Genomic DNA, 22,318 nt, shown 5'->3' on the forward strand with positions numbered 1-22,318 from the left:
CAAATGGGCCAGACTCCCACCAGTCCCTGAGGTCTTCAGGATCTTGGGGATATAAAGCTCTGTGTCCCTACCCTGTCACATGAATAAGGAGCCAAAGGATGAGACTGGAGCTGATGCTGAGAAAGCTGAGTGGCAGTCCTCTGAGAGCTGTGCCCTAGCCTTGCTAGGATGCCCTGCACACAACTGAGGGCGCTGGGGGGTGGGTAAGGGAATCTCCCCGCCAACCCCTACCCCCTGAAGGGAAACCTGAGTGGAAACCTCCCAGGGCTCACAAGCCTAGCCTGGGGTGGATGCATCCTTGGAGCCCAGTGGCCAGGCGCACCCCGTGGGAAAGCCTTGGCCCTGGCCTGCCTGGGAGCCACGGTGGTGCCGCCTCCTGCCCACGGCTTGGCTCAGCGGGTTCCCAAGTGGCTTGACTTCCTGCCCCCCTCCACCACCACCCCCCACAGCCCCCAGGGAGCCAGGGAAGCCACTGGCAGAGTTGGCTCTCAGCCCCCAGGCCTCCCAAAGCCCTTTCCCCCTACACCTTGGGGCCAGGTTTCCTGCAGCGGAGCAGGAGGAGAACCTCCCATCTCCCTAGGTCTCTTTAGGGCTGACTGGCCCCATCCCTACTCCTGCTGCTGCACACTGAAGCAACACTCTGGGCTGCAATAACAGGGCTTTGGGTATGGGCTGTTGTTTTTGCAGCTGGGCTGGGGCGGAGCAGCAGCTGGGAAGGCTTCTTGGGTACCGACCATCTGAGAAAGCCCCGAGCCCGCATTCCCACTATGGCTGGGACAGCCCCTTCAGGCTAGCAACTGTACTGTTTCTACAGAGAGGCCCCTGGGCAAGGCGCAGAGTGTGAAGGGAAGGCAGAGAAAGAGGCCAGCCAGGGGGGAGCGAGAGCTTAGGGGAGACCCTGGGCCTTCTCTGAGCCAGCCCTCGCCCAGCAGGCTGTGCTTCTCCCCTCATTTTTTCCAACTGCAGCTGGACCGAGCCTCCCCCCCACCCCACCCCCGCACACATCTGGCAGATGCTGAAGCAAGCTTCCTTAAAACAAACAACAAACAAACAAAAAATCTCATTTACTAGGGGCAAAATGTCGGAAACTAAAAAGAATAAAGATCAACCCGTAATCCCTTCACTCAAAAATGTTCATTAAGAACATTTTGATGTATTTTCTATGACCTCTTTTTTCTTTTAAATTGTGGTAAAATATACATAACATAAAATTCACCATTTTAACCATTTTTTAAAATAAAGTTTGTTTTTAAATGTATATTCATATTCTTTTTAAAAATTATTTATAAAATTATTTATTTATTTATTTTTGGCTGCATTGGGTCTTTGCTGTTGCGTGTGGGCTTTCTCCAGTTGCGGCGAGTGGGGGCTACTCTTCATTGCAGTGCGCGGGTTTCTCATTGCGGTGGCTTCTCTTGTTGTGGAGCACAGGCTCTAGGTGCACGGGCTTCAGTAGTTGTGGCACACAGGCTCAGTAGTTGTGGCACATGGGCTCAGTCGTTGTGGCGCATGGGCTTAGTTGCTCTGCAGCATGTGGGATCTTCCTGGACCAGGGCCCGAATCCGTGTCCCCTGCATTGGCAGCAGATTCTCAACCACTGCGCCACCAAGGAAATCCCTATATTCATATTCTTGTGCAACCATCACCATCTCCAGAACGTTTTATCTTCTCACATTGAAGCTCTGCACCATTAGACAGTAACTGTCCACTCCCCCCAGCCCCTGGCAACCATTCTATTTTGTGTCCCATGAGCAGTGTAGGAAATCCAGAGCCTTTTCCTTCCTTCACCACACGTTTAGCGCATTTCTGAGCACTCATGCGCCTGGCCCTGAGGAGCCAAGGCTGCTTGTCCATGACTTCTTTTTCCCTAGAGAAAGACGGAGGCCTCCACCAGCAGGGATTCATGTACCCAACAATCTGTGAGTGCCCCCGGGCTCGTCTGTCCAGTTGAGGTGCCAAGTCGTTGATGGCCATGCAGTAGAGTGACTCAGGAGAGAGCCAGCCTAGGTCTGGAGCCTACTCAGAGAGACTGCAGGGCAGAGCTGGCCTGGGAACAAGGAAGCATCTATGGGGTAGGGGTTCAGGGTCTCCATCCTAGATGTGGCCTAAGTTTGGCCCAGGACCACTTGGCAGACCCCTTAGTGACTGCTCAGCCAATCCCACGCAAAAGGATAGCCGTTTTTTGAGGGATTACTATAGGCTAGGCCCAATGACTCCTCTCACAAACCCTAGGCAATAGGTACCTCTATTGTCTCCATTTTACTGACAAGGCAAGTGAGTTCCACAGTCATTTGGTACCTTGTTCAGGGCACACAGCTAGTGTGTAGTACAGCTGGGATTTGCACTCAGGTGTCTAACTCTAGACCCTCTGCTCTAGACCAGGGGTCCCCAACCCCCGGGCCATGGACTGGTACTGGTCCACGGCCTGTTAGGAACCAGGCCGCACAGCAGGAGGTGAGCAGTGAGCGAGGGAAACTGCATCTGCTGTTCCCCACCGCTCACATTACCGCCTGAACCAACCCCACCAACCTGCCACCAGTCCATAGAAAAATTGCCTTCCATGAAACTGGTCCCTGGTGCCAAAAAGGTTGGGGACCGCTGCTCTAGACTATTCCCATTTCCTGCTTCTTCTCACAGGGGCTCTGCTGGCACCCAACGGAAGAGAGGGGGAAGGGCTGTGGACCAGTGATGGTCTATGGGGGTGGGATTTGGGTCTGCCCTCTCTGCCCAGCCTGGTCCAGTCCTAGACCAGAGACCCCTGGCCACTGGGAATGGGGAGTGCTCTATGCCCCAAGGGAACCTGGGTGGGGCAGGGATGGGGGCAACTGGAGAGGGAGCAGCTGGGGACCGCACTGCACACAAAGAACCTGATTGTGTTGCAGCCTCTTTTGTTTGGGAAAATGAGTATCACGAAGTCATCTTGTTTTGGACAATCTGGTGTCCCAGAGACCCAAAGCCAAAGAAAACATGGGCTGAGGAACCGGAGCCAGCAATTCTGAAGCCTGCAGGTGAAGCTGGCCCTTCCGGGGTTGGACAAGGGAGCTCCTGTGGGTTCTCAAGCTGGAACCTGGGTGCTGACACCCAGAGCAGGCTCCTTGCCTAAGGCTCCTTGTAGTCCAGTCAAAGGACAAGCCTTGAGCTAAGAAAATTAATTATTCCACAGACAGATGGGAGCAAGGGATCTGAGGTGCTCAGAGCCCCCCACTGAACCCCAACCTTGGCCTGCAGGCAGAGGGGCCTCACCACATCCAGGAGTCACTGGAAGGCTCAGAGATCCACCAATTCCCTGGGCTCCATCCCTCAGCCTGAGGAACATGAGTGAGATGAGGCCGGTTGGGGGCCGGCCAGGCCTCGGGCGGTCACAGCACCCTACAAGGCAAGGGAAGGCAGCTCAGTGGGAACCCAGGCGGGGAGGGGTGATCTCTTTTTCCGGAACAGGATTCCCTGTGGGGCGCAGAGCAGAAGTCAGTAGGCTCTAGAGTTCTGGACATGCCTATTTGACTCGGCTCAGGTCAAGAGGGCGGCCCACTGGCCTGGCCTCACCAGCCAAAGCCAACACAGGAAATGCCAAGCAGACCTCAATGTCCAGGCACCTAATTTGCGCTGGTTGGCCGGGAGCGCCTGCCTCCCCAGCACCACTGGGACTGGGAGGGAGCGATGGCGTTAGTGCTCAGGGGACGCACAGTCTCCAGGCCTGTCCTGGTGGGCCCTCTACCCCGGGGCCAGGAGGAGCCAGGCAAACACACAGGAGACCAGCAAGCAGTGAGAGGAGTCAGGCGTTACCCTGGACGGCGGCCACCGGCTTGTTGTTGGGATCCAGTTTCACACTCCTGCTCCTTCGAGGAGAGCTGTGAGGGGTCACCCCCTCCTCAACACCCTGGGAAGGAGACTGACAGGCAGACAGTTGTTAGCACGCCGCCACCATGGTGATTAAGGCTGCTGTAATTGGCCTCGCAGCCAGGCAGGGGCCGGGCCTGTCAGCCAGCAGCCGCCAGGGTCTGCGGAGCAGGGGAGGGGGCCACGGCGCAGGGAACAGCATGTGCTATAGCTGTTTGCACTGATCGGATTAGTTTGTGAATTGACATTCAATCCTCCTCGGTGATTTTCTTTCTGGGGCCCCAGCCAGGGCCAGAACTGTGGGGGTGGGTGGGTTGTGGGCAGGGAGGAGACACGGGTCTTGCGGAGCTCTTTTTATTCAGGCACCAGCTGGGGCAGGGTCCAGGGCGAGGGTCCGCATCCTAGGTGTGGCCTCAGCTTGGCCAAAGAGTCTTCTGCAGCCCCTCAGTGACTGCCCAGCCAACCCCATGTGGAGAGACCTGCTCGTCTCTTGCTGGAAGGGCCCCTCATCCCCATATGCCCACTGGTGCCTGGTACCGGTCGAGCCTTGCAGGTGCATTCTGTACTCCCAGGCCCAGCATAGTGCCTGGCACAGAGTAAGTTAGCCAAGGATATTGGCAAAGTGAGTGAATCGGTGTCCTCTTCCCCAGTTGGTCTGAGTGCCTTGTGGGAGAATCTCTGTGATCCCCTTCAAGGTCTGGGTGGTCCTTGTGGGAGCATTTTTCCAGACAGTCTGAGGAATAGAGAGCTCTTGGGCCAGCGGCCCTGCCCCTGCTTCTACAGGCAGCATTCCTTAAGCCATCTCTGATGGGCTGTTGTGCTACACTTCGGCCAAGTTCTCCTTTTTGCGTTAGTGTGTGTGTGCGTCCATGCATACAGCTGGGGGAGAGTATGTGGGCTGCCCTGGAGGAACACTTGATATTTTCTTTCCTCTACATCCTCTGTGTTCCCTCCCTTGGAGGTCCCAGGCAAGGAGGAGGAAAGCTAGGTGTCTGGTGTGGAGGCCTCTGGGTCATGACCTTTTCAGAGCCTGTCTTATTTACAACTTCAGCCTGAGGCACAGGCCAGGCTGGCCTCCCACCTGCCTGTCCCGTCAGTCCCCTCCCTGAGGGGTGCCCCAAGCCATCTGTGAGTAGGAGCTGGTCCTGGCTGCTCAGGGCCTTGGCTGGGATAAAGGGCAGCGCCCTCTCCACAGGAGGATATGTTGGAGGCCAGGTAGCTGGAGCCCTAGAGGGAGGCCCATCAGGTCAGCACTGGTGGGCAGGGGCAGTGGCCAGCACCCACCAATGGTGTCAGGTGAGAAGTGTCCCTTCAAGCCTAGGAATGTATGTGCCCCAGGCACATTGGGGGCTGAAATACAATCCTTCCTTCCCTCTTGCTAGGTTTGGTTTGAAAACCCCTTCCCTGCCAGGTGACCAGCCCTGCCCAGCCCAGGCCTCCAGCACCCCAAGACCCTGAGCATGGTTACAGCATGGGCTCCTGGGGGACACTGGAGGAGAGGCACCACAGCACTGACCCCGTACCCCTCCCTAGCCTGCTGCTTCCTTCTCATTCTCCAGCCCCTTTCTCCCACCCCAGCCCCTTTCTCAGGGGTTTTCCAGTCTCTGCTCCATCATATCCATTCTCTGCAGTGAAGGGGCTGGAAGCTGTGGCAAGATGAGAATAAGGCCTGGCTGTGCAGCCTGGGACAGCCATTAAACTGTTCTGAACCTCAGTTTTCTCATCTTTAAAATGGGAGTGAGGAATATCCACACTCTATTTACTGCCTCAGAGGGATATTGACGATGCATTGTTGAATGAAAACAGCAGGATGTAGCACAGAATGCATTGAAAAGGTCTGGAAGGACATCCAGTAAATTGTAGACAGAGGTTATCCAGGAGTGTGGGAGTTAAGGGAGGGACAGAGCAGTGAGTGCAATTTTTACTTAATATACCTTGATATTACTTGAATTTTATTTCAACAAGTATGTACCTCTTTTTTTTTTTGGCCATGCTGCATGGCATGTGGGATCTTAGTTCTCCAACCAGGGATCGAACCTGTGGCCCCTGCAGTGGAAGTGCGGAGTCTTAACCACTGGACTGCCAGGGAAGTCCCCACGTATGTACCTCTTTTGTAATTAAAAAATGTAAGGGTTCTGACTTAAAGGGCTATTGCCAGCTTTAAATGTTAATGTACGTTTGTTGAATGAATGAATGATGGATGAAGGCCCGGTGCATGTCTGGCTCAGGACATGCTTCTCCTACCCCCACCCCCGCCAAGCCAACTCAGACTCCCCACTTATCCATCTTCTTTTCCTGAAGGGGTTAAAACAGCAGCACTTCCAAAGCAGAGTAAACGGAGTCCAGAAGCCCCTAATGAGGCCTCAGTGGGATGTGTGGGGTGACATGGAGGCGGCACCCGCCCGGCAGGCCACTAGGCCAGCCCACTCTGCTCAACTCAAGACCTGCTTCCAATTACCCATGAAATCTGAGCTGGAAGAGACCTATTAAAGCCCCATTTAGTTTGATCCCCCTGGGGGCCAGGGATCTTTTCCGGCGACATCCCCCTCCTTATCCGACTGGGACTCCAAGCCCTTTGGATGTTATCTCCTCCTGGGTCAATATTGTGACAACTCCAGCTGTGACCCAGGCCACCCTGGAGCCAGAGCTGATCCGAGCCTGCTGTGGTGCAGGGGGCCCCAAACCCAGCTCCCTTCCTACCTCGAGGCTCCCAGAGGTAGCAGGCAATCACGGCAGGCTGACCACCTCCTGCCGAGCCCAGCCCAGCCTCTGCCCCTCATTCCAGGCTGGTCTGTAGGAACCGGTTTGATGGCTCCTGGCCCACCTGTTCATTCCCATGGGGAGCTCTTATTGGTAGGGACCATCTTTCACACATTCCCAGTCGTGCCTGGTACAAGGTCCCATGTTTCATAACACCCGTTACATAAGAAATAATAAATAACGATGATGAATGACCTCCTCCCCACATCCCTGAGCTCGCCTGGGTCAGACCTCCCAGGGAAGGCATGGGGGCTCCAGAAGGAGGAGGGGGGAGCCCAGGGTGTAGCAGGCACTCACCCTCCTTCCACACCCTCCCCAGCACCTCTGCGTGTCCTCTCCCACGGCCACTCCCTCAGGAGCAAGAGGAAGCCACCAGGAAAGGCAAGGCAGGGGCCCCAAAGCCCCTCAGAGGAGGGGGACCCAGCACAAAGGTGGTGGCCCAGGGCACGCCCTCACGTTCAGTTGGCTTTGGCTCCCTCAGGACCACCCTGATGGGAGCCTGTGCCCACCGAGGCCTGCCCTCTCCCTGCCCTCCCAGAGCGCCCTGACTTCCCGAGGCACCCCTCCCAGTTTGGGCCTCTAAACACTGTTCCTGTGGGTGGAGGCCCAGGGCTACACTCCAGGGACCAGGCAGGCGGGACTGGGCTGGGCCTTTGGGGGTGGTCTGCTGGGAGAATCTGTGGCTTCTTTCCCGAATTCTGGAGCAGCAGGGAGGGAGTAAGGAAGCCACTTTGGGGGCAAGGCTGGGGCAGCCACTGGGAGGTGAGAGGAGGGCAACAGGAAGTGGAGGATAAGAAGGTTTTGGCGGGAGAAGAGGAGGGGAGAGATCTTAGGGGCAGTGTCCAGAAGTGCGCCTGGCTTATCCTCTCCCCAAACTCCCCTCTGGGCCCCCTCAGAGCTGCAGAGGACACCCAGCCAGTCTCCTGCCTCCGATCCCCCCCACCACCCCGTGGATGGATCTGGATCCTGTTTGGGGGATCTTTGCGGACGTAGATTTTTTGGCCTTGGTCAACGAAGGATGCTCTTTCTTTCGGTCTAGCCTAAGCTTCCTTGCTGCATTTTAAACCTGTAGCTTCTCGTTCCACCTAAAGTGGGTTCACACAGATGGACGCTCCCTCAGCATTATTAACCTGTTGCGTTTTTCCTCTAAAGTTCACTCCCCAGAGGAAAGAGGAACATAGCCCTGGCATTCTCCAGGTACTCTGGCCCTGTCACTGTCCCCACCTCCAGCATCCAATATATGCCGCTTCTCACAGGCCCAGGGAGGGTTCCCATTGCCTGGGACAAGAACAGAGCCATTACCTCTTGCTGGACCCTTCCTGAGCCCTCCTAGTCCTGGTTACTGGCTATGTGGGGGACAAGGGGTCCTGCGGGCTGGAGGCCAGGGGCCAGATCACCATGGGGCCAGACCCCTGCCTCTCACAGCTGCTCATTGCTATGGCTGGGCAACTGCACAGGAATGCTTCATTTATCTCTGTCAAAAGTCAGAATGCAGTGTGCAGCCCCCTCCTCATGCCCCTGGAAGTTGGGGGTGGGTGGCGCATGGAAGGCACACTGCCTGGCCTTGGCCTTCCCCAGTACCCGTGGGCAGGGCAGAAGGAAGCACACCAGGACACGGACACCTGCATGCACAGACAGATTCTCCTGCAGATGTGAGCACATGACTTGTACACACACACACCCACAAAGCACATGCTTTGGCACACAAGCACAGGGTCTCCTGCACAGGCTCATGTGCACACACATTCACACACCTGTACACACCCACTTTCACACAAGCAGAGGCACATTCATTCCCACACACTTCCAAACCCACACATAGCTCCCCACGCACATATGCTGCCTTATATCTTCCCCTGAACGTACATATATTCATCTGCATACAATGACACATTTCATGTGTACTCACATGGGACATTAATGGAAGGTTCAACTGCTGCCTGATTTACATTATGGAGTATATGATGGAAGTTGTTCAAAAGCCATTGGCTCTGGAGAGCATGGGAGGGGGTGGAAGAGGAAACCTGGGGCCCCAAGGGAAGTTTCCCTCATGTCCGTTTGGGAGCCATCAGCCTCCCAGGGCACCGGGAGACCCCAGGCCTTGCAGAGTGGGTAGAATTTCAGTAGATAGGCATGGAGCTGTGTTCCAGGAAGAGGATCTGGCCTGAGCAGGGGAGTAGAGAAGGGGGAGTTTCAGGCCAAGTTTGAGGCAAGGCTTGGGGATGGCTTGATTGGAGGGAAGGGTTCTCTGGAGGGTTCATCCTAGGGGATGATGCAGCCAAAAAGTGCAAAAGGCTTTTTGCAGCAGGGAGCCATGGCAAATGTTTGAGCTGGAGAGTGTCAAGATGAGAGGGCTCCTTAGCTAGCTTCATGCAGTCAGTGCTTTGTGCTATGGGAGCCCAGAGTGGGGAAATGAGCGATTCTGCCGGGTACCAAGGGGAAGGAGCAGGACAGCCTCATGTCTGACATGGGCCTCCGAGCTGGCAGCTGGGGGCGGGGGAAGGGCTGTGCTCTTATTCACATGCACCCCATAAAGCCAAGCACAGATTGTCTTGAGGAACTGAGCTATTCCATCTATGCTGGAATCAGGAGTCCAGGCAGCTATGACCAAGTCTACCGGGACATGCAAAATGAGGCCAGTGAACAGTGCCTGATGCTACCCTGGGGCAGGTTGACCCGACCTCAGAGAGGAAAGGAAGTATTCTCCTGAATGAGGGAGAGCCATGGGTTGAGGACACAGGAGGAGCCTTCAGGGCCAGCTGGCTGGCCTTCCCAAGGGACCACTCATATCTCAGGGTCACCCGGATAAAGAACGGGTGGAGTTTTGGGGAGCACCTGGCTCTGATCCTTTGACACATCCCCTCCCTTGGAAACCTCACTAAAGACATTCTAACCAACCTCCACCCACTGGTGACCCCACCATCCTGCTGAGATCTGTGGCTGAGAGGCTCAGCATTCCAGGCTCCAAAGCCACCATGGCCCCATTTCCAGCCTCCATCTCTTCAGAGCGGGAAACACCACATCCCAGCTGTCTGACCCAAATCCACCTGGAGGCCAGCCAGCTTGGCTGAAGTCCAACTTAGGCCAGATCCAGGAGACACTGCTGGGAAGAGGCAAGGGCTGGAAGGAAGCTGCAGGGCCAAACCCTTTCTGGGCCCTACCCCGTAGGGTTCTCCCTGGCACACCCATGGGCTTGCCCATTGCCATGTAATTCTGAGCCGCTGGCCCCTGGGGGCTGCAGGCTTTAGGCCTTTCTGTGAAGTCTTAAGTGATACAGGTTACCATAACAGTGGGTGGTTGGACCCCACCCTGATTGCCAAAGGCCTGGAGGTCTGGCTTTAGGCCCCACTTGGGACAGAAGTGAATCTGGTTGAGAACCCAAAGTCCCATCTTGCAGATTTGAAAGCTTGTCAACAGGCTTATGCAGAGACCCTCACTTTGAGAACAACTCCCTCCTTCCTCCGGGCCCCCCGTATCTCCCACCCCCACCCTCAGCCAACAGACAGCATCAGCAGCAACAGCTGCTGCAGCCCTCGGGACAGCCTAGGGCCACCACCACCCCTGCTGAAGGTGAAAGGAGCTTGGGCATGTGCGGTGCAGGGCTGCTGCACCCTCCTTAGTTCTGGGGAGCCGGCACCTCTCATCCTCCAGACACCTGCCTGGAGGATGGGTCCCCAGCCCCTGAGCAGGCTCTTCGCTCCCTTCCCTCTGCTTTATCCTCCATCCATTCAGCTCCCAGCCAGGAGACGCTTTTCTGATGCCCATGGCATCTGGTGCCACAACTGGTCTGCCACATTCCATGCATATTCCCTCTCGGCCCCTTTTGCAGAGAGAGGAGCCAGATGGATGCAGAGTCAGGGTCAAGAAGCAGGATAGAGACAGCCAGAGGACACAGCCACCGAGACGGTCCCCGAGGACATCTGGTGACAGAAGCAGACACAGAAGAGGATGGCGAGACAGAGGCCCAGGGTCAGGTGACTCCCACTGAGCAGCCCACGTGAGGGTCGCGGTGGGTGCTCCTGTGTGGGGGCGGGGCCAGTGCTGAAACAATCTAATTAAGGGCTGGCCCCTCCCAGCCTCCCCACTGCTACTGACCGCCAGGTCTGGAGCTCGGCGGGGTCACCTTGTGGGCAGGTGGTTAGGGTGGGGAAGGGTGTGCGCTTTGGAGTGAGATGCTTGGATCCGGCACTCACAGGCTATGTGACCTAGAGCAAATGCCTTCACCTCCCCACGCCTCGGTTTCCTCAGTGAAAATGGGTCTGCTGTTGTAGCCATGATTCTCGAGAGAATTGAATGAGTTAACATTTGCAAAGTGTTCAGAGTTTCTGGCACCGAACAAGCGATCTGTAGGTTAGGCTATTATTACTCTCATTTTCTGAGCCTGATTTCCTTGTTTGTTAGAGGGAAATAATAATACATGCATCCCAGTGGCTGTGGGGAGTGAGTGAGTAGATGTCAAGGCGGGGTCCTTGAAGGCACTCTAAGCTTGCCTGCCCCCGGGGCCAGGGCCCACCCCATGTCCCAGCCCCGAGCCTGACTGGCCACAGAGGCCCCCCGGCAGGCCTCACGCCCAGCCAGGCAACAGGTGGCAGGGCCGACAGAGCGCAGGTGCTCCGCCTGGGGGTGGTGGGGGACGAGGGGGGGTGGTCCCTCCAGTTTCCTCCCCACGCCCTGCTTCCCCCAGCTGCTGGCTGGGCAGGCTGTGCCTGGGAGGAAGGCTGGGCGGAGGGAGGCAGCAAACGTGCAGCCGGGGCTGAGTAAGCGCCATTTCCTGCTGCCCCCGTCAGCAGCTTCAGCAAGGGTGGCCAGAGGGCGGCTCACAATGCTTGCTGGGGCAGGCGCTCAGCAACGCGGCAGGGTCACTTCCCTGAATTGTCTTGTTCGCTGGCTCCCCCCAGCACACCTGGCAGGCCTGCCTGCCTGGGGAACTGTGGGGTGCCCAGCCAGGCCTGAGAACATCATCCTGGGTGGCAGCCAGTCCCCAGCCCGCAGCAGGCCAGGAGGCAGGGGCTTGGCTGGGCATTTGCTCTGGGGTCTGGACACAGCATGAGGCTGGGGCCCACAAGAGAGCCAGACGGGGTCTGAGTTTGGCCCTAGCCCACTGTGCCCTCTAGCAGCAGCAACAGGAGTGTCCGCACAGGACTTTACACCAGGACTGGATTGGGGCCACCGTCCCTGAAGCCCTTACTGGCAACATCTCTCACTATCTCGGTGGGCTTGACGTATAAAAAACCCCAGTAGACACTCAGCCAGAACAAATGCAAACAGCCAATACTCACTTGGAGAACTCACTCGACTGCCCAGTAACCAAGGAAATGTATCCAGAACAAACCTGAGACATGACCTTCCCAGATCTGATGGCAAAGGTGTAAAAGAATGATGATACTGAGGACTGCCAAGGTGTAGGGATCTCATCATCCTGGACATTGCAGGGAGGAACGGGACAGCTTTACTGGAACTCGACAATAAGCATCAGAAGGCTTTGACCCAGAAATCCTAGGAATTTAAGGGATGCGAGCAACAAATATGTAGGCATGCTCTTTGTAGCGCTGTTAATAATGGAGAAAACATTAGACATTGCCTAAATGCCCAATTATAGGTAGATTTGAAAAGAAAAATTTAATCACGCAGTGATAAGTCTTCCCTGGGAGTACAACCATTAAAAATGACGCCACATTACAGCACTCTCAAACTTTAATGTGCACAAGAATATCCCTGGGATCTTGTTAAAATGAATATTTTGATTCTACAGGTCTGGGGTGATAGCTGAAATTCTGCATTTCCATCAAGCTCCCAGGGGAAGCTGATGTTGCTGGTGCCTGGACCACACTTCAAGCAGCAAGGCTGTAGAATTTTTACTACTAATATGAAAAGACATTACCAAAATATGATAAAATGAAGAATAGCGTGCTACAAACAATATGATGCCGTTTTTATAAGAGATAAGATATGCGTGCATAGAAAACAAATCTAGAAGAATATAAAACAAAATATTAATAGAGGTTTTCTCTGGGTGACACGGTTGGGTGATTTTTATTTTATTCTTTATGTTAGTTCGTATTTTCTACAATGGATATATGGTCATCTCTCGGTATATGCCAGGCACTGGTTCCAGGACCCCCCGAAGATGCTCAAGTCCCGTATATAAAATGCCGTAGGGGCTTCCCTGGTGGTCCAGTGGTTAAGACTTCACCCTCCCAGTGCAGGGCCCCAGGTTCTATCCCTGGTCAGGGAACTATCCCGCATGCCTCCAATGAGAGCCCCCATGCCGCAACTAAAAGATCCCGCATGGGGCAATGAAGATCCCACGTGCCGCAACTAAGACCTGGCTCATGCCGCCAAATAAATAAAATAAATAAGTGAATATTTTAAAAAATAAAATAAAATAAAATGGCATAGTATTTGCATATAACCTATGCACATCCTCCCATATACTTTAAATTATCTCTAGATTACTTACAATACCTAATACAATGTAAACGCTATGTAAATAGTTGTCAGTATGCAGCAAATCCAAGTTTGCTTTTTGGAACTTTCTGGAATTTTTTTTTACTGAATATTTTCAATCCGTGGTTATTTGAATCCTTGGATTCAGAACCGTCAGATGCGGAGGGCTGACTGTATACTGTTTAATTAAAACAGAGTGACTGTTTATACCCCTAGGCCACACCCTGAATGTAAGAGGTGAGTCTCAATGGAAGGGAAAGCATTGCTGAGACCAGTTATGAAAATTGCATCCCTTGGTGCAAGAGCCAACCCTGAGCTGAAAGGCCTGGCCAGGCAGAGGCCTGGGAATGGGGTTCTTTGGACCTGGACCAGGAAGAGACTGCAAAGTGTAGGAGGAACCCTAGGTGGTAGGCTTGCAGATGAGCTGTCCTCATGGAGGCAGGTACAGGCCAGGAACTGAGGCCCCCATCCCAGGCCCTTGACACTGGAGGACAGATGTCTATCTCAGGCTCTGGACAGTGAGCCATTCCCCTTCCCTCAGTGTTTGTACCTCCTTTGTCCTTCCTTCCCCTGAGTGCCCACTGGGACCAAAAATGTGGGAGCAGAGGGCATCAGGAACAGAGAGACCCCCATGAGAAGGTGAATCCTGTTTCAGGGCAGAGATCAGACTCACAGGATGGCTCTTCCAGAAGTTCTTCTTCCAGGACCAGCCTCTGAGGGTCTGGGTTTGCTACAATGCAGGACAGGCTTCCCACACAAAGTGATGCTGTGTTCACCTACCTGAGGACAGGGTGACTAGAGAGGACCATCAAGCATTTGCAAAGTATTTTGTGGGGTAACCTGCTGGATGACCTTGCATGGGCCCTGTGACCTTCTCTACATGAGTTTTTGCAGCCATAATAGAGAGGAAAATTACCCAGAGATCTTTTGGGCTGCATAAGGCTGTGAGCTTCATATGCTTGGGGAAAGAAAAAAAACAACACACAACTCTTTGCAAGTTGGAAAAACATGTACCAAAACTGAGAAGCCTGCCTATCCTTTTTGTTATTTTTCAGAGAGAACATGACTTGAGGCTTCCTTGCCAGTGAGAGTCTGCTCCCCAGGCATTACACCTACCCTGACTATGGGATTGGGATGTTCATTTTTCTATGCCATGGGTTCTCAAAGTATGGACAGCATATGAGATGATCTGGGGTGTGTTTGAGATGATTTTAGCTAGCCTTTAATAGTACGGAGTCATGGAGTAAGAAAATTTTCCCCTTTCCAATTCTCTTTCCATCGTTCTAATGAGTTAAAAAGAAAGCCTCAGTTAGGGGCTAATGTGTCTCTAACAACTCATTAACACTTGCTAAATGTCCTTTTTAACAAAAAAGAGCAGACCTTAGGCTCAGAGTCTTCACTGGCATTATTCAGCTATAATTTAATTTATTTTTACAGTTACTTTGCTATTTAAGGTAGTGATATAAAGTTTCCTTTAAATTTTTTTTTAAGTTAAAATAATCAATCTAAACAAACAAATACTAGTGTAGGTGGTATTTGCCTTATTAGGATAAGGCAAAATGTGGAATAGCACATGTGTTAACAGAAAACTGCAAAATAATGACGACTTAAACAAGATGGAAATTAATTTTCTCCTCACATGAAATAATTTTGGAGTTAAATAGGCCAGGGCTGTTATGAAGACCCTGCAAAGTTTTCAGGGACCCAGTTTCCTTCCAACTCATCTTCAAGGTGCAAGATGACTGCAAGGGCTCCTACCATCATATTCAAGTTCCAGGCAAAAGCTTGGCAGATAGAGAAGTAAGACATGCTTCTTCCTTTAAGGAGACTTTCCAAAGGTCAAACCCCAAACTTCCATGTACACCCAAAACTCTTAAGAAGCCCTAAGGGGCAAGGATTGCCAGAACTTAGGCATAAAGTCACTGCCAGCTCCAGAGATGGCTGGGAAGTGAACTCTTTTATCTGGGTGGCATTGGGTCCCATCCCGTCTCCTCACACAGCCACTGTCCTGATTCAGGCCTCTCTCAACTCTATGATAAGCACAGATCTGGTCTTCCTGCCTCCAGGCCAACCCTCCACATCTGGCCATGTCACCCCCTTGCTCAAGAACCTGCAGTGGCTCCTTGAAGCCCTTCGAAGAATAAACTACAAGCTCCCAGTATGACCTGCAAAGCTCTTCACAATCTGACTCCAGACTTCCCTTCCAGACTCATCTCCAGGTACAGATGCACACCCTCCGCACCCTGCACACAGTCCAGCCGCACCAGATTCCTCTATGTCCCTCAAAGGATCTATACCTCACCAAGGTACTCCCCTTGACTACAATGCTCTTTCCACCCTTTGATTCCTGATAAACTTCCATTCATCTTGTGAGATGCTACACAAGCATTACCTTCTCCATGTGAAGCCTTACTTCTGTCCTCTGTGGACCTCCCGGAAAGTCTCTGGAACACTCTCTCACATGTCTGAATGCCCTCGAGAAGACGGCCATCTAAGGTTCAGAGCCGCCCACCCTCATGCTACCACGGGCCTGCAGCAGCGGCCTTGGAGGCTTTGTTTTGCACAGACTTAGTATTGTTTAAGACAGCATTATTAAGCCCTTCGCACTGGACCAGAAGCTCCTCCAGCACCATCGCTGTCTTGGCATCCCCAGCAGTGAGCCCAGGGTCTGGCACTGAGCAGGGCTGAATGAGCGAAGGACCCACAGAAGACGCAGCTCCTTCTCTCTCCCATTGTAGCTCAGAGCCCTGCCGATTCACCAGCCTGGCCCCCTCCCTCCGAAGTGCAGAATGACAGCTTGACCAAGGACTAACACTCTTAGGGATGACATTAAAATGGAACAGATACGGGCCCTCACAGCAATCCTCACCCAGATCCACGCCGTTCCAATTATGAGATGTTTAGTCTATACTGTCTCCACTGACCTTTCGCCCCATAACAGACAACGTCATTCCTGACGAGAACAGAAGCCCCTTGCCACCCCCTGGGCTCCCAACACTGGGGAAGCACCGAGCCAAGAGTCTGGGTCCTTCGTCCCCTGCCAGCTCTGGGAGGCCGAACGGAGGACAGACTGGCTGCCCAGACTCCGCAGCCTCTGGACATGGTGCTCTGAGGGTGAGGCGTGGGGATGGGGCTTCCGGCTGCTATTTTCTTCTACCTCTCCCCAAGTGCCCCACCCCCATCAAGTGCTAGGAAGTCCTTCAGTTACTACCCAGAAAGTAGGCAGGACGTTTTTCCTTTGGGGGAGTCCCTGCAGGAGACTTTTGTCACACTGCCACCTTGATGAAGTGGCTGGGGCATTAAGACCTCCTTCCCCAGGAAGCATTAGGCCCTGGTTCTAGGGCCCATCTCCCTTCCCCTTCCAGCTTCTGGGTGGGTGCCTCGTCTGGGGGAAGGGACGGTCAGGATTCTCAGGCCAGGGAGGTCCAATATTGATTTTGATCCCCCATCCCTACACGTACACGCACACGCACCAGCAGCCTTCTCCTCACTCTTTCTGCTCCCGTAGCACTTTGCAGCTTGACTCTGGTTTTATAGAGGCTAAGTCATAATTAACTGTGATTGTCTATGACCTGGGAGCATCTGTCTCCTTAGGTGAATGGTACAGAGAAGGGGCCCGATGGATGTGGGCGCCCTCTCCTCTCCCATCCTCTCCCACTCTGTGGAGAAGGAGGTCTCTGAGGTTGGCTCCACCCCTTGAAGGGCAGAAGAATAACCCAGAAGCCTTGCCTCCTCTGGGATGGTTTTCCTGCCATCCGTGGTAACCATGGTGACCATGGCGAGGTCTGCTTGAAGCTCAGTGGGAGTAATCTGGCCCACCTCGTTCCCCTCTCCCCAGGAAATGATTATAGCAGCTGAAGTTATTAAACACTCACAGTGTACCAGACACTCTGCTATGTGATCGACTTCCACTTTCTCACTCAAGCCACACAACCAGTCTCTGAGATGGGGTTAGAAAGCTGAAAAGACTTGCCCAAGGTCACACAGCTAGAAAGAGCCAGGCTCTTAATCCCTGCCTGACGCTCCTTCCTTGCACAGCCTCAGCTAGTCCTTGCCCATCCCTCTCCCTTCTGCTGCTTGCCTGGAATACAAGAGGTACTACCCCGGCGGGAGCTACTACCCGCCATCATCCCTCAGGCCTTCTTGGTGGAGTGGGGGAGGAGAAGGTTGACCTGCCACCCAAGCCACCCAGCTGTTGCAGAGGCAGGACAGCCCGGAGCTGTCACAGACTCTCCAGTTCTCAGAAAGCTCTGTTCCACATCACAGCCGATTAGTTACAAATTGCTTCCTCTCCTCGTGTATCACTTACACAACAGAGAGAAAGGGGAGATTGTTCCTGAGGACAGTCTCCCCGGGCCCTCGCACCAGGGCAGCTGGGAGACACAATGGGAAAGAGAGGAGGGGCTAGGAGGAGAAAGGGGGAATAGTCACAGGAAATAGGATGTGGGGGGTCCCAGCAGTTGGGAAGGGACCCACTGTGTCCACCCCGGTAGGCAGCAAGCAGGCAGGGGACCAAGGCTTAGCAAGGGCCCTGAGCTGTGAGGGCAGAAAGGGGAAGCAGCTATGGTACCAGCTCAGAGGCTCAGTTCCTGGAAAGCAGCTTGCCAAGGACCCCCAGCTTCGGAGGACAGCCCCTGATTGGGTAGCCGGAGCACAGCAGGTGCCCGGCCTCTGGATTTCTCGAGAGCTTTGGACACCCTGGGATCTGAACAAATGCCCTCCCTCAAAGCAGCTGGCCGGCCCTCCAGCCCGTCTGGTTTCAATAAAGCTCTTCCAGTCTGGAAGAGCCTGGAAGGAAGTTCAGTGTCAGTGAGGCTGCTGGACACGAGGTGCTGGCTGTGGCCCCAGAGCCTCCCTGTGCCCTTGGTGTTCCTTGACTTTGCTGCCGCCACTAAGCTACATCCCTCCGTTAAAGCAGAGGGCCAAGCATGCACAGAGTACCCCTTTGTCATTCCACTTAGCACAGCTGAGACCAGCTGGCATTTTCACAAAGGGCTTTACTAAAATACTAAGGGAGAACAAAAGGGAAATAATTACAGAAAACACAAAAAACCCAGGCCCGGCTGCCAAGTTCCCAAAGTACGGGTTTCTGATCCTTTGGTGATGACACGTTGCCCCAAAGGCCTGGGACAAGGCCGCAGGCACCTTGCCTGGCCGCCCTTGTTCGCAGCCTCGTGGTGGGCGCCATCTTAGTTTCCAGCCCTGGGAACCACTGGGTCTCCCGTGGGCTCTGCTTTTGTCTCCCTTCCAACTCGGACCCGCCCTAGGGCCCTAGGCCTCCCACTGGGTTCTGGTGTCTGGGCCGAGGCGTGAGCCTTGTCCCCTGGGGGCTGGCAGGGCTGTGGTGACCATCCCAGGGCGTGATTACATGGCAACGGGAAGTTGTTTTCCCACACTTACCCCACCAGAGAGGCCCACACAAGCTGTCTTGAGCACAGGGTCTAGAAGGGCTACCTCTGAGGGCTGAAGGACATCTGCGTAAAGAATGAGCAGGCTTGGGACGTTTTCCCTGTGGAGAGAGGAGAGAGTGCTCTGAGGATGGGTCCACCTCAACAAACATCAAGTAAGCCCCTACTATGTGCCGGGCACTGCACAGGGTGCTGGGAATCCAAGGGTGAACAAGTGTCTGCCCTCTCAGATCTTACAGACTGAGGAAAGACAGACCAGCGTCTGGGCAGTGATGGTGCTGAGGGCCAGGCACCGTGATGGGAGGGAAATTCCAAGTGCTGGGGGAGCCTAGGTGAGGAGTGTCTCACCCAGTGGTGGCAGCCAGGGAGGCCATTGGAGCCTGAATGAAGTGCATGGAGAGAAGGAGAGAGGCTCAGGGTTGAGGCTGAGGAAATCCCAGCCCAGAAGGCAGGAGGAGAAGGCAGAGAGGCCAGCCAGCCATCTTCTTGCTGGTGACTTTGGCTAGCTGGTGGCTGCGGCACTTCCAGCCTATAGCGGACGGGCCTTCAACCTGCGCTGCCCGCTGCCGCTCTCCCTGCCAGCCAGGAAACAGGAGATTCTAGTCCTTGGATGCTCTGCTTCTCACCCACCTCTGGCCACATCCAGATCGGGGGCTCAGGGACAAGGTCAGAGGGAGTGTGCTTCTCTAGGGCCACCTGAGGTGCCACTGCAGAGGCTGATGCTCAATGTCATCAAGGGAGAAGGAAGAGGTCATAGTCGGGAAATAGATCAGAGGGTCAAGACTCCAAAGAGGCCAGGCCAAAATGAGAAAATGAGTCAGGAAGCTAAAAGCCAAGAAATAGGGATGGGTTGACGCAAGCGTTTCAGGCTAAGACCATGACTAATGCAAGGTGTGGGAAGCCCTGTGTTTTAGGGCAGCCTCGGAAGGCAGCCCAGTACGCAGGACTAGAACCCATGGCTGCTCAGGGTGACTACTGTCATGGTCCAGTCAGTGTTTCTATGGCCTAGACCCTTGTGTTTACCTGTATTTACCCGTAACAGGGTCAATTCCAGGCCCGGGATGACAGTGTCTGTCTCCCACATACCAACCTTCAGAGCTTGTCAAGCAACCACTCCGCTCCAGCAAAGGGAAGATCGAGAAAAGCTTTGGGACACCAGCTCTGCCTTCAAGGTATTTGCTACCTGCTTGCAGAGAGAGCTTGTGCTCACTGGAAAGAGCGCTGGAGAAAGACCTCAGCTTGATCCCCATCTCTGTTCCTTCCCTGGTAGCTAAAGGTCTATGGCCCAATTACTTAAACTTCCTGAACCTCCATTTTCCCATCTTCAAAATGGGAATAATTAAAACCTACCTCATAGGGTTGTTATGAGAATTCAATGAGTCGAAGTGCTAAACGTGCCAGGCACACTGCTTGACACATAATAAGTGCTCAAAAAATACTTGTTCTCTCCCTGAAACAACAACAAATGATCACCATCCTACAGCTAAATGTTGAGTTGTGAACGCTGACGCTACCAGTGGATCTGCTCAGCACCTGGATCTACTCAGAAGGTGTCAGGGACAGCTGGGGACTGATTGCCTGGATGGTGATGGTGAGAAGTTGCGTGTGTGTGTCTGTGTGTGTGCACACATGTACATGCATGCACACATGCACATCCACGCGCACGCAAATCCCTGCATCCTTTTTCTCCTCTGCATTTGGCAGAAGCATAAGATTCTTCTTTTTCTGTCTCATGTCCAAGATGGTGAGGACTCTACTCTGCAGTGTCTTTTTTTTTTTTTTTTTTTTGCGGTACGCGGGCCTCTCACTGTTGTGGCCTCTCCCGTCGCGGAGCACAGGCTCCGGACGCGCAGGCTCAGCGGCCATGGCTCACGGGCCCAGCTGCTCCGCGGCATGTGGGATCTTCCCGGACCGGGGCACGAACCCGTGTCTCCTGCATTGGCAGGCGGACTCTCAACTGCTGCGCCACCAGGGAAGCCCTGCAGTGTCTTTATATCTCTAATAAGAATCAAAAGTTGAATTAGAAATCATGCCTAAGCTACCATTTCCTGTACCCCAGGTGCTTTAGCAGTCCTCACCTATGAGGTAAGCACTGTTATTATTCCCACTTTAGATGGAGGAAGTCTGGGCTCTGAGAAGTAAAGGAAGTTACTTGAAGTTATACAGCTGGTAAGGACTGGAGTCACAATCCAGGACAGCAGAGCCCCAGCACACCTGCCCTGGACTGGATGTGAGTAACAGTAAACTTCTATCTGACTCATGGATATTCTGAAAGTCTAATTGGTTTCCCCTAGCCTAACCTAGCTAATTCATCTCGCAACCCAAGAAGCCAAGTTTAGAAGGATATGGTCTCCAGTTTAGTGACAAAAAGACTGAGGTGCACTTGTAGGAATCGCAGACACTGCCCAGGCATCAAGCTTATTCCAGAGTAGAAAGGGAGCTGCAGCGTTCCCACCCATCTGTACCTACCCACCACCCCCCTCCTCGGCCCTGGCTGTGAATGTAAACTTCAAGGGAACCAGCACACCACATGCCAGTGCCTAGAACATAGTAGGGCTGAAGCAATACATGTTGCATGAAAGGACAGATAAATGAAAACAAACACACACAACACGTACAATCTATGCACCCTTATACATACACAGTTATAGGCAAAGGTGCCCAATGCATAAGTGCTCAAAACACTCAGTTATAGACAAGCATATACAAAACAGATACTTCAACACACACACTCATACACAAAACACACCCATGTCCACATTCACAAATCCAAAACATGCATATGTATACACAGATATCATGGGCAAGCATATATGATCCAGATATGCACAAACACACATCTACTCACCCCAGCGATGCCCAGACATCCTCCACCAAGACCCTGGGCCCAGGAAGGAATCTGTCTGCTCCATGAGCCTTAGCATGTTGGAGCTTGTCAGAAAGTTCTTTGCAGCCCCCCCTTAGCTGGCTGGTGACTGGCCCCTGGCTCCTGGACCTCCGGGTTTGGGGCCGGCCAGGCAGGAGGCAGCATCTCCGGCAGCCCCGCGTGGGTGGGCGGGCAGGCAACGGACGCAGAGGTCACTGGGGTGAGAGCTGGGGCTGCCCTGGCCTCTCTTTTCCTGGCTGGAATGTGAGATGTAGGGGCCACCTCTCAGGCCTCCCTCCTCTCTCCCAGCCGCCCACCAGCCCCAGGCCCAGGCCAACCCATGACCCCAAATCCTGCCAGGTTCTCGTAGCCAGGAAGTGTGCGCGGAGGGTGGTGGTGGTGATGAACACTCGAGGACCGTGGGAGGCATACACAAATAACACAGAGATGCACAGTCACACACAGAAGCTGGCCCGGATACTCACCCACGAAGACACACACACAAAGACACAGGCAGGCATACAAGTTCACAATCCCACTGAATGCACATTAGACACACTTCCAAACACAGAAGAAAAATCAGGCACATCCATCACACACACACACACACACACACACACACGCAATCACACACGCAATCACACAGGCATACAGAGATACCAAGAGACCAGACGCCCACAAAGCGACATTTGCACATACAGCAGATGCACACAGACACTCAGACCACACAGAGACTGATAGCACACGTGGATCTTCACAAATGCACGCAAATGCCCACACACAGGCACAGAGACACGCACACACAGACCCCTTCCGGCAGACCCCTGCCATGTCGGAGCACTTCCTCCTCCTCCCGGGACCAGGAGGAAATGCTGCACTAGTAGGCCACTCTCCAAGCCACATGTGGCCGGCTTGCAGGCAGGGCCCGGAAAACTGCTTGCCACAAGAGGAAATAGTGCTGAAGCCCCCGCCAGGTGCCTGCCGTCTGAGTGCCTGGCCA

At 53.8% G+C, this 22,318-nt stretch overlaps 1 long non-coding RNA gene across 1 annotated transcript; it reads right to left on the reverse strand.

Annotated features, from left to right (window-relative positions):
* Window positions 1-1,175: 1,175 nt before the first annotated feature.
* LOC132512668 (uncharacterized) lies at window positions 1,176-18,545 on the reverse strand. The gene is made up of 3 exons (XR_009538266.1): window positions 18,445-18,545; window positions 3,244-3,369; window positions 1,176-2,047 (listed from the first exon to the last, which is right to left on the reverse strand). It is a non-coding gene; the product is annotated as an uncharacterized LOC132512668 (long non-coding RNA).
* Window positions 18,546-22,318: the final 3,773 nt, after the last annotated feature.

Source organism: Lagenorhynchus albirostris, chromosome 1 (assembly GCF_949774975.1).
Source record: "Lagenorhynchus albirostris chromosome 1, mLagAlb1.1, whole genome shotgun sequence".
NCBI classification, from domain to species: domain Eukaryota; kingdom Metazoa; phylum Chordata; class Mammalia; order Artiodactyla; family Delphinidae; genus Lagenorhynchus; species Lagenorhynchus albirostris.